This window comes from Callithrix jacchus, chromosome 1 (genome assembly GCF_049354715.1).
Source record: "Callithrix jacchus isolate 240 chromosome 1, calJac240_pri, whole genome shotgun sequence".
Classification (NCBI taxonomy): Eukaryota; Metazoa; Chordata; class Mammalia; order Primates; family Cebidae; genus Callithrix; species Callithrix jacchus.
The window spans coordinates 25,161,867-25,171,792 of NC_133502.1; the positions used below are offsets into that span (position 1 = coordinate 25,161,867).

The window sequence follows — 9,926 nt, forward strand, 5'->3', positions numbered from 1 at the left end:
CTGACAATGGTCAGTCCCTCTGCCCGGGGCAAATGGAAATGAACACAGAGCTTGTTTCAGAGATTTCCAAAACAGTGAAAGTCATCATGGTTTTATGTATTATCCAAAAGTGGGGGACCTCTACTGATGGACTTATTTTAAAACTTGGAAAATCTTCTTGGTTCTGTTTTTGAAGCCATTTGTCTATTTTCAGTCAATATTTTCATTTTACTTGAACAAGACCTCCTGACCATTTTAAAAGTCAGCCACTTTTTTACAATTAGACAAGTTTCTTCCAGGAGTTGTGGAACTTTTAGGTTGGGTTTCACAGATAAAACGTGAAAGATAAATTTTAAGCCATTTTTATGCAGTCTGAACAAGTATGTCTACATTCTAAGTTGTCATATAAATTTCATTCAGATGCCCAAAGGTTTTCCAATAGTTACATTAATGTTCTGGAAAGAAAATATTTTAACATGGTGCCTCAAAGTATTCAGATTTATGAAATTTAATATGGTTTGCTTTCCTATTCAAAAAGTAACAACATCTTTTAGTAAAGAAAATAATGCAATTTTTCTTATTAATTCATAATGCCTTAGGAATTACAAAAAAATCCCACCATATTATTTACATTAATTTTTGCTTAGCCAAATACAAAATTCATATTGAGCCTCTTATGTTGAAATTGATTTTTTCCATTTATTAAATGTATTTATGCAAAAGTTAACAAAAGCTGTTTACTTGAAGTCTTAAACAGTGTATAATGTTTTCAGTGTGTTGAATACTTTTTGTTTCTTTGCCTTTGAATTATTGTGGGAAAAAAGACAGAACAGACTAGTCAGCTGGCCTAACTCCTTCTTGGAAATTTATAGTTAATTTCTGGTCCTACATTGAACATCTGTGCCCGAATATCCAATGTAGATGTTTTCGAAAACAGTTTCTGCTCTAACAAAACAAGAGTTTATGATTCACTCTCAGACTTTGTTCTTTCCACTAGCTTGTTTGTTCAGGAAAACAGATTTCCAAGACTTGCACACACAGCAGGATCTCTGTGCCCTGTTTTTAACTGCTGGGTTGCTCAGATGACACGTCTTCGGGTCCATAAAACACATATTAGAGATAAGTGAAAGAAAACAGGATCACCCTGTGACTTTTTTTCCGGAGATGCGCCGTCCTCTGCCTAGGAAAAGCACAGGCATATAAAAGACCCTGTGCCCAGAACGGAAGATTTGATCACCACCCAATCTAGAGGGAGGTCAGGATTTCTTTCTCTGTGTATCACCTTTGCCTGGACCTGAGAATATGTCAGCATTTCAATACTTTTTTTTTTTTTTTTTTTTTGAGACGGAGTTTAGCTCTTGTTACCCAGGCTGGAGTGCAATGGCGGGATCTCGGCTCACCGCAACCTCAGTCTCCTGGGTTCAGGCAATTCTCCTGCCTCAGCCTCCTGAGTAGCTGGGACTACAGGCACGCGCCACTATGCCCAGCTAATTTTTTTGTATTTTTAGTAGAGACGGGTTTCACTATGTTGACCAGGATGGTCTCGATCTCTTGACCTCGTGATCCACCCGCCTCGGCCTCCCAAAGTGCTGGAATTACAGGCTTGAACCACCACACCCAGCCCTTCAACACATTTATCCAGGTTTCATTCCCCATTTTTCCCATTTTCCTCTAAACAGCAGCTGCCTCTACTCTCCGAGTTGACTCCATTCCATCTCCTGTGGCTGCTGCTTCCGTAACTCTGAGTCCGTACCTTCCACTCCATTTGGTTAAAATTAACGTCCACCTTGTCTTCTAGACCTCCACCTGCTCTGGGCTCGGGACCCAGGTGATTAAGTCATCATTTTTTGTTCTTACCAACAAATCAAGTCCAACCTCGGATGAACTACCTCACACATTTCTAAGTGCATGGGGGGAACAAAACTGCTGTAGAGGATGTGTCATGCAAATCTACTGGAGGCAGATGGCTCCCTCTCTGAACTTCCGGCAGTGGAGGAGACAAGGGACAGGACATTGAGAGCCCCTTTTCACTCAGGCATGAGAAGGAAAGGACAGGTCCCGCTGGTAGTTATAAAGTAGGCAACATGGATATCCCCCCGAGCCGTGGCGCTCAGCGTGGCCTCCACGTGCACTGACTGTGGGAGCAATGGCATTGCCCTGCAGCCCTGCCAGTCTAGCCGCGGACGCAGCCCTCTGGTTGGAACTTGAGCTTTGGCCGCAGTTAGGCAAGAGAAGGAAAATTAAAAAACAAAAAATGTGTTTGACTGATGCTTGAGTTAGGATTTTATGTGACAATCAGGTAAAGACATCCAAGCCAAAGCTCAATTCTGAGGCCGCGGCCCCCGTTCTGCCGGACCTTTGGGCTCTGCATGTATTTCCCACAGAGTCTCTCCAGCTTTTAGGAATAAATGATGTCCATGAGAGCTTTTAATACAATTGGTTGGATAGAAAGCAAAACTGAAAGAACAGCCAGGTCGGCGGGTTTCTGGTTTCTCGGCACCACTTCCCAGCGAGATAAGCATGGGCAGGTCCTGGGCGTCTTGGAAGCCTCAGTGCTCAGCACTCCTGCCACTGCTGACATGCAGGGCTTCCCACGTAGGGTTGTTTGAGAATCAAATAAGAAAGAACTTGGTAAACACTGAATACATTACCACGTGTTTCTTCCTGTCCCTTTTCTAGTTCATTTTTTCTAGGTCCTTCTTTCACTCCCTTGTTCTTTTCCAACCCTTCTTTTTCTGTTTTTTTTTTTTTTTTTTTTAATGAATTTTTTATTCCAGTAAGTTTTGTGGGGAACAGGAGGTATTTAGTTACATGCATAAGTTCTTTAGTGCAGATTTCTGAGATTCGGGCACACCCACCACCCAAGCAGGATGCACAGTACCCAATGTGTGGTTTTTATCCCTCTCTCCTTTCCCACCCTTTCCCCAGAGTCCCCAGAGTCCATGGTATCATTCTTATGCCTTTGCATCCTCATAGCCTAGCTCCCACTTATGAGTGAGAACATACAGTGTTTGGTTTTCTATTCCTGGGTTTCATCACTTAGAATAACAGTCTACAATTCAAGTTTTCTCCGTCTATTCCCTCTTCCAGCAATTGCTTCATTACCTTCAGTTTGTTTTTTATCTTCCTCAGTTTCATCTTCTTTACTTCCCCATCGGTCCCCATTTTTAATTCTGTCCTTCTTTGTTCTCTGTATAAGTGAATTCAGGAAATATAAATTTAAAAAATGCCTTACTATTTCACTCTGATTACCAAGGGAAGACAGAATAAAACCAGATTAATCTGAATTAGAAGCTAAAACAAATTTCTTATATATATGACTGTACATCTTAGATAACTTTACTAATAGATGTTAATTATGTATAATTTTCTGCTAAAGGCCTTCAGTCTGAAAATGAATTTATTCTTATAAGTCATTTTATTTTAATAGGCAGACACACAGACATACAGACAAAGACACACATGGAGAAGTGGTGGGGACGAGAAAAGTAAGAGGCAGGAAGAGAAAAGAGAGATGGAAAGAGGATCAGAGAAAAGTCAACCAAAGTGTAAATACTTGGATCCATAATGTGGAGCATTAGTTCTAAAAATTCTGTGTATTAAAAAAATACTAGAAAAGCTTCACCTAGATGTTAAGCCCAGATCTTTGGCCCCCAACTCACATGAACTGACTTGGCAGAGCCAGGTGGTGGCCTGGAATCGCTACTCTTTAACATGCACCCCAGCAACTTTTAACACAGTCGGTCGTTTTTCAGGTCATTTTGGATCTGGTTTTTACAATGGATTCATCTGGGAAACTTTGACAGTAAGAGTGTCTGATGTTGAATGAGGTCCAGGCATCAATCTGTACCCTGAGTGATTCTAATACTCAGCTACAGTTGGGAGTTACTACCCTGAAGGATTTCAGCTGTAGGCTCAGAAAAGCCAGGGTTACAATCATAGCTTCAACACTCAGCTGTGTGGCCTTGAAAAAATAACTAAATCTCCCTGGGTCTCTGTATTCTCCTCCGTAAATTAGGTGACAGGCATTTTCACTTCAAGCATTGGATCAGTGGGCTCTCAAACTTGGCTGTATATTAAAATCATCTGGGGAGGTTTTGAACCATGCCAGGCTCCATCCTATTTGAAATTGAATCTTTGGTGGCAGTGGACCAAAACATTGGTGTTTTTATAAAGCTTCCTAAGTGACTTAAATGTACACTCAAATTTAAGAGCTGTAGATTGGGGAATTAAATGAGATCCTGCTGTCATTATTAATCACCTGCTACTAATAATGAAAATAGTAGCTGGCATGCCCTGTGTCCTTAGTAGGTAGGAAGGACTATTCTAGCATTCCACATGGGATGTCTTGGTTTTATCTTCAACACCCACATGGGATAGATTCCATGTTTTTATGAAGCATCTTTCTTAGTTACCAGTTGCTAGGTCAGCTTCCTTCTTCCTAGTATAGACAGAAAAACAGCCAAGGTGTGTCAAAAGAAGGTGCACCCTGTGGGTCCATGGCAGCAGTGCCTGCCCTGAAGCCGTGGGTCTGGTGGCAGCCTGCCCTGGCCGGCTGACCTTGGATCACAGTCACAGAGCCTGTGGCTGCGGGTGAGGGGTTATCTACTGAAGGCAGGCACACATCCAAGTGGAACAGAGCATTCAGGAGTGATACAAGCAAAAGATTGTCTTAGGTCTATGACAAAAGAGAAAAAACTGAAAAGATTGTATTTGATACCAATTATCAAAAGCTGTGAATGAGACCTACTGCTATTTTTTTAAATGTCTCCAGTTGAGGGGTCAGTGAGACGTCTGCAGCATCTTAAATCTTCCTCCTATTAGTTTGCACACTACTTTCTCTTCCTGGGGAGTACTGACACTGATGATTTTAGTATTTTCATCTAGGAAATTGGTATATTTTTGGTATCCATCTGACTTGTACCCACCTGACATAAACAATTACATAGCATATAATTAAAGAAAGTCTCTAAAAGTGCACATGAGCTATAAGAGTTTCTCCCACTACGACTATCTATTAAAAGTAAAAGAAAAAGAATATCTTGTGTTTGCTCTTCATACATAAAAGCCATGCTTTGGTACTGGCATAAAAACAGACACATTGATCAATGGAACAGAATAGACAACACAGAAATAAATACATGTATTTACAGCCAACCGATTTTTGACAAAAGCATCTGGAACATTTGGTGGGGAAAAGACAGCCAGTACAATAAATGGTGGTGTGAAAACCTGGTATCCGTATTCAGAAAAACAAAACTAACCCCTATTTCTTACCATATACAAAACTGAAATGAAAACAGATTAAAGACTTAAATGTAAGACCTGAAAGTATGAAACTACAAGAAGAAAACATTGGGAAAATGCTTCAGAACATTGGAGGGGGCAAAAAATTTTTACAAATAAGACTCAAAAGCAAGGCAGTATAACCAAAAATAGACAAATGGCATTACATCAAACTAAAAAGATTCTGCACAGCACAGGATGTGATCAGCAGAGCAGAGAGAACTTACTGGATGGAAGAATGTATCTGAAAACCATGCATCTGACAAGGGATTAATACCCAGAACACACAAGGAACTCCACAGGAAAAAAAAAATCGGATAACACAATGGGTGAAAGATCTAAATAGATATCACTCAAAAGAAGACACACAAATAGCCAACAGAATATGAAAAGTGTTCAACGTGACTCATCATTAGGTAAAGCAAAAACAACCACAATGAGCGATCTATCATCTCACTTTAGTTAGGATGACTGTTATCAAAAAGACAAAAAACAGCAAAATGCTAGTGAGGGCACAGAGAAAGAAAAACTCTTACGTACTGTTGGTGGGAACTAAATTAGTACTGCCGTTACAAAAAAAAAATTATAACAGCATAGCAGTTCTTCAAGAAACTAAAAATAGAAGTATCATCGTATTAGCCAGGGCTCTCTAAAGGGAGAGAACTAATAGAGAGATGAATATGTGAAGGTGAGTTCGTTAGGAGAATTGACTCACGTGATCACAAGGTGAAGTCCCACTATATGCTGTCTGCAAGCTGAGGAGCAAGGAAGCCATCCAAGTCTCCAAACCCCAAAGTAGGGAAGAAGCCGACGGTGCAGCCTGCAGTCTGTGGCCACAGGCCTGAAAGTTTCTGGAAAATCACTGGTGTAAGTCCAAGAGTCCAAAAGCTGAAGAACTTGGAGTGTGATGTTCGAGGGCAGGAAGCTTCCAGCACGGGAGAAAGAAGAAGGCCAAAGACTCAGCAAGTCTGCTCTTCCGTCTTCTCCTGCCTGCTTTATTCTAGCTGCGCAGCAGCTGATCCGATGGTGCCCACCCAGATTGAGGGTGGGCCCGCCTCTCCCAGTCCTCTCACTCATATGTTCATTTACTTTGGTAACGCCCTCACGGACTCACCCAGGAACAATACTTTGCATCCTTCAATCCAATCAAGTTGGCACTCAATATTAGCCACCATGACCATATTATCCAGCACTCCCGCCGCTGGCTGTATATCCAAAGGAAATGAGATGAGTACGTCAAAGAGATAACTGCAAGTCCACGTGTTTTTGCAGCACTATTTACAATAGCCAAGACACCAAATTAACCTTGTCCATCAGCAGATAAATGAATAAAGAAAATATGCTAAATATCCACAATGAAGTACTATTCAGTCATAAAAAAGAATAAAGCTCTTCTCATTCACGGCAGCGTAGATAAGCCTGGAGGACGTTATGTTAAGTAAAATAAATCAGGCACGGAGAGATAAAACACCACCACTTCTCACTCCTACATGGAAACTAAAGAAGTGAATCTCCTAGAAGAGGGTGAATATTGAAAGCTGGGAAATGAGAAGGGAAGGGGTAGAGGGAGAGGTTGGTTAACGTACACAACATTTAAGCTAGCCAGAGGGAACACATTCCAGCGTTCTATGAAACTTTAGGGAGACTATAGTTAACGACTTATCATAGATTTTTAAACAGCAAGAAGAAAGAATTTGGAACGTTCTGAACACAAATAAATGATACATGTTCAAGGTGAAACATTTGCTAATTACCCTGATTTGATCTTCACAATAATTAAAAAAATAAAAACTATACATGCTTTTTAATGTACTTCTACAAAGAGAGCTCCGAGTCAAGTTTACGATTGCTACTTACCATAATAATTAACTAACAAAAAGCTTTGTGGAAGGTTATTTTTTTCCCCAAGAATCAGAAGTGATCATGAAACAGGGTCAATAATCTTATTTTAATGAAATGGAGAGTCTAATCCACTCCATTTTTAAAGATGTTAAACCAGAGAAAGCAATAAAATGTTTTCCAATATCAATAAAATGAAATTTTCTATGTTCCTGTTATGCAAAACGGTCAGCCAGGCTCCCTGACGAAGACAGTGTCTTGTCTGATTGTGTTTTCATGAGCACCTTACAGTCTATTTCATATGCAGCTGGTGAATAAACAGGGCTGTTGATGAAAAAAGTCTGTTCATTATACCAGAGATTGCATCCGAGGCATTTTCAGTGGTAAAACACTTTGCACTGCAGATCTATGTTTATGGGAAATTAGTGGAACTGTAGAGCTTAATGCATGAAAGTGGAGAATTCATGTAAAATAAGTGGGGGTGCTGAAGCCACACTTTCTAGTAATCCTTTTCAATCTGTATTTCATCCAGAAATCTTTTTATTTTAAAACCAATTTAAAAAGTCAATAATTATTAAATATGCAGAGACATTTGTGTGCTTCCTGCTTTGTAGCATTCTATTTGACAAACTTCCAAATTAGGCTATTAGTGCTTTGGAGGGTTCTGGTTGTTGTATCTATAGGGATCTGGGTGATGTTGAAACCTATGACAATGGACTCCCAAAAGATAGTGCTTTTTCTGCGCTCATAGAGACATTGTGTGACACAAGAACCAAGTCTACTCCTTGTCTGGGCCCTTGAGGAACTAAATGAAGAGCAAGCTCTCTGCTGCCAGGGTGTTCCAATTCCAGAATTCCACTCTCACTGCCCTGGTCCCTTCTACCATCTGGCACAGTCATTAAACCCATGCCTGCCCTTTCCAGGATACTTACTTCCTGTTCTCTTCTCTGCTAGAAGAGCTCCGCATGTGGGCTGCAGTGTCCCTTGATGCTTCCTCTTGGATGGATTTCCTTTTGCCTACTTCTCACCTTGACATTTTGACAAACCAGCAATGACCCAGAATTGTTCCTATGCTCTTTTCCCTGAGCTCCTGCCCACCCCTGTGATTGACAGGACTGGCTTTTAGCTTGGCAAGGGGATCCTTTTTTAAGGGCATGTCCAAAGGGAGCACATACTGACCTCACTCCAGCCAGGACACTGCTGGGTAAAGAATATAACTCCTTGGTGTTTGGCCTCCGGAGTCACTCATTCATTACACAAAGTCTTTATCTTTGTGCATATCCTGGAACAATACTCTTAAATAAACACTCTCAGAGGCATTTTACTCCATGGTTATTTACTTTGCATTTCCATGATCTCAATGGAACACAGAAAAGGAGGAGGTAGAAGGCTTGGCAAACAATCATTTGCCACCATCTACGCACAAGGGGACAAGTGGGAGGGATATTGTTTTGTTTGAAAGAGAGACACGTCATTGACTTGACATAATCCATCTGTGTTCGGACCAGAGTCGATTAGAAAATTCCACTTGGCAAAGCATGCTAGATAACCTCTATCTTGAGGGAACAGAGGCAATGTGGGTTTGGAGTTAATAGTCCTGGTTTCATTCCCCGGTCTTACCCCTTAGACTTGAGACCTTGGGCAAGTCCTTGAACTTTTCTGAGTCTCAGTTACACTCCACTGTCAAGAAATACTAATGGGCCTCCCATCTACTCCTTCAGGTTGCTTTGTGTTTAAAATGCAATACTGTCCCCTGAATGCGAAAGTGTGAAAAATACGAGGAAGAACATATAAAGTCATGAATTAGCATCCTCCTCTTAAAATGGTTGCTAATGTTGGTCATTATACTAGCTTCAGCATCATCATATTTGATTGTTCAATTTTTTTAAAACCTGAAAAAATTAAAACTTATTTTGAAAGGATGTCAAGTCCACAAATAAAATTGTATTCAGCTGTCAAAGTTTCAGACCCACCCGCATTTATCGGTGAGATCTTACCTGCCCATTTTATCTACCTCTTCCTCCTATTTATCCTTCTCAATTAACTATGAATACAAAGATCTGCCCTCAACAAATAAACGCAGATTCCCATGAAAATCTGCCAAAAGGAAAACTAAAAGAGGAAGAGGATATAAGATTTCGCAAGGTTCACTGTGTTTACTCCCAGTTAAGCCAATCTGACTCCATTCATGCCTTGAGACAGTATGTGCTTATATTTACAGCAACAGCCAGCTGGTAGGCCAGCCCAGAGGGCTGCTGGGTGTCTTCCCAGGAACCCAGTGGAGGGAAATCTATTTTCTATTTCATTTTTAGAAAGTGGGAGGATCCAGGCATTGGCTGCCCCCAGAATCCTTCCGGAATGGCCCATGACTGAGACGGGTTGGAGATAGTTATACAAGTGCAGTCATAACCAGGCTTCTCAAAATCTAGCCACTCTCCAGGTGTTGGTACCCACTACCCACCCCTTTCTCCTTACTTCCCTAAGTTGACAACTACACAGAGGTAAGATGTTGATGTGGTTGATTCTGCGTCCCAAATCAAATCTCATCTCAAATTGTAATCCCCACGAGTTGAGGAAGGGACCTGGTGAGAAGTAACTGGATCGTGGGGGTGGTTTCCACACTGTTCACACTGTTCTCATGACAGCGAATGAGTTCTCGTGAGATCTGACAGTTTAAAACTGGCACTTCCCACTTTGCTCTTTCTCTCCCCTGCCACCATGTAAGATGTTACCTGTTTCCCCTTCCACCATGAATGCAAGTTTCCTGAGGCCTCCCCAGCCATGTGGAACTGTGAGTCAATCAAACCTATTTTTTTTTTTAT

General features: G+C 41.0%; 1 long non-coding RNA gene across 1 annotated transcript; it reads right to left on the minus strand.

The window, feature by feature from the left end:
- Positions 1-658: 658 nt before the first annotated feature.
- Positions 659-8,224, minus strand: LOC144578955 (uncharacterized). The gene is made up of 4 exons (XR_013525588.1): positions 8,037-8,224; positions 5,981-6,470; positions 3,085-3,169; positions 659-1,159 (listed from the first exon to the last, which is right to left on the minus strand). It is a non-coding gene; the product is annotated as an uncharacterized LOC144578955 (long non-coding RNA).
- Between the last annotated feature and the right edge of the window lie 1,702 nt (positions 8,225-9,926).